Source organism: Rhagoletis pomonella, unplaced genomic scaffold, assembly GCF_013731165.1.
Source record: "Rhagoletis pomonella isolate Grant_MI unplaced genomic scaffold, Rhpom_1.0 Rhpom_scaffold_00006, whole genome shotgun sequence".
In the NCBI taxonomy this organism is placed as follows: domain Eukaryota; kingdom Metazoa; phylum Arthropoda; class Insecta; order Diptera; family Tephritidae; genus Rhagoletis; species Rhagoletis pomonella.
The window spans coordinates 76,517,732-76,520,406 of NW_023458560.1; positions in this window are offsets into that span (position 1 = coordinate 76,517,732).

Genomic DNA, 2,675 nt, shown 5'->3' on the forward strand with positions numbered 1-2,675 from the left:
TTAATCAAAAAGTTGTTTATTGAAACTACCTTGTTTTTTGTATCATGCTTGTAAGTATATACGATGCTCAAAATGCTCAAAAAATTCAACAAATTTTCATCAACATTTAAAACTTTTTTCCCATAAGTGTTAAATTCTTTTTTAAGTATACAGTTTCATAGCCCATTCAATTTTAGTGAAACAATGTCCAAACTTCAAGTGGCTAATGATCACCTTTAATTCTTAGTTCTTATAAAACGATGCTTAAAGATTGGTTTGTTCCGTACAATAGCTAAAGAGTGCTTACCCAAAACGCCTTCTTCACTTGGCCAAAGCTGGGAACCGCAGAAGAAGTGCTCTACAATATTCGTGGGAGAATATTCCTAGTATCGAAGAGTGCCTACCAAATAGCCAATGACCGATTACATAAGCCGTGACCACCGTTCTACAAGTACAATTCTCTAGTCAAAACCTGTTGGCCTCTTTAATAATGTTATTTCGAATCGCTAACTTACAAGTTGCCATTGGTTTCCCAATTTTGCCTCTTTTCGCGCAGTGGGAGATTGGTACCTTTATTGGCTAGCTCATCGAGCCTACAATTTCCATCTTCGCTACGACATCAGTGGTCCGTAATTCCGACGTATAATTGCAGTCCAAATTCTTTAGAGAAAACTCCGTAGCCAATTGTCTAGCTTGGGTTCATCCGTGTAAAAATTGTATTCCCCCCTTCTTCATAATCTTGATGTTTGCCATTCTCTTCTGAACGGTATGCTCGTCTTAGTCGATTGCTTGGTTATAACTACCAAGAGTGTGAAGTATAGAGGCGTGGCCGAACCGCTGATCTTTCCATAACACCATACTTTCTAGTCTGAGCGCCGAAGCAGCGGCCACGTATTTGGGGTGGTACTTAAAATACCTGAAATGCATAAAAACGCTGTTCTTTGGACCTTACTAAGTAGTTTTGGGTGGCTTGCCTTTTGCGTTGATGACCACAATAATAGTGTTGATCTGACTTCAGAGGTGTAAAGACAATTTGTAATGCGAGGTGTTAACCTCCATTTGTTTCCGACCGCTTGTTTGCATGTTATGCATTGTTGGTCTTCCTAACTTTTTCCTCTATATGAGTTCTCCATCAAAGGAATCTCAACAGTCTTAAAAATTAGCGGGCAGATTGTGTGGAGCCTGTATTTCCTCGTTTCCTACACTCAGTTCAGCTTCTAAGCGTGGCCATATTAGAGCGAAAAATGTTTTTCAGCGTTTTAGCATATTTACCTTTCATGGAAATTTCCATGCCTTCAGCATGAGAAGTGATGTGGCAAACCCCTCTTTCTTGGGCTATCAAGAAGGAGTTTCCTTCCAATTTTCAGAGAAGAGGGTAAGGAAGGAACACTTCTTGAGGGGTGCCTCTGCTTACCTTTCTGCTGTGTGTGGTGTTGCCAAACCTTATTAAGACGTTCTGCATTTCCAGTAAGAAAAACATTGGGCAGAATGTATAAAAACGAATCAATTGCTTTTCTTTTTAAACGTCATAGATTGCACTTAAATTTATTTGAAAAAATCTACTTAAAGGTCTGAAATAGCCATGTATAATAGCGCAATTTTTATGGCGCTAGCTCAGTAACTCCGGCGCTGTCTATGGTGCCAACGCACTAACTCAGCGTAATAGCGCAGTCTGGTGATTTGAACACGGCGCCATCTGAGTGTCACCACTATACTCATCGTCATACAGTGTCATACACAACACAGTGGTGTCATGTCTATTATTTCATTAGTTTTTGGGCGCTAAACAACGCTTGTACCGCCAGCCGAAATTAATTGCTAACATTGTAGTAAATGCCACGATATTTTCATCATTCTTTAAGGGAAAAGCTTTAGATTTGCCAAGATACATAAGTTTCTGGCGCTCTCACCTCTCAAAAGCAAAAATAAAGTACAGGCATGTAATTTTTCAAAGAATTAAGGCGAATTGTGTGTGTGTCCCATGGGTTTCTTGGTCCTAATGGCGTTAGCGCTTCTTATTTATTGGCGTTGGCGCGGCAACTGCGGTGTTAACGAAATAGTCTAGTCTGAAATTTTAAGAAAAAGCATTTGCTTAGTTTTATGCAAACGACCGTTGTTTTTGGAATATCGTCAGAATTTCACTGCTAATTTTATACTTGCTACTACGTCTACTACAAAAGGCGATCTAATTCTTCCTCTTTCTCCCTACTATTCTATCACAAGTTACAGAAAGTTTTATTATTGAATCATGGCATGGCCGTACCTTTTAATTGCCGGCTATGCTTACCGTACACTGAGCCAAAAGCACAATGGTTTTTTCAGTCAACTTATGGCTTGATATGGTGATTCAAGTTGAACATTTGAGAACAACTTCATATCTAAGGCAGTGGCTGAACGTGCAGAGGTGCTTGCTGTTATTTGTTGGCTTCCAGCAGTATTGAAACCGTCAGCGCGATACATAATTTTTATTTTTTATCACGAAAAAACATCTGTGAAGTGCAGAACCAAATTAAACGACGAAGAAAATTGATTCAAGTTGAACATGTAAAGACCAATTAATAAAGCGGCTGTAGCTGAGTGTGTAGAGATGCTTGCTGTTATTTGCTGATCCCGTCAGAGGCAACGTGTTAATATGATTATAAAAATTTTGTTTTGGATCTCCGAATTATGAAAAAGCACCTGTGAAGTGCAGAGCA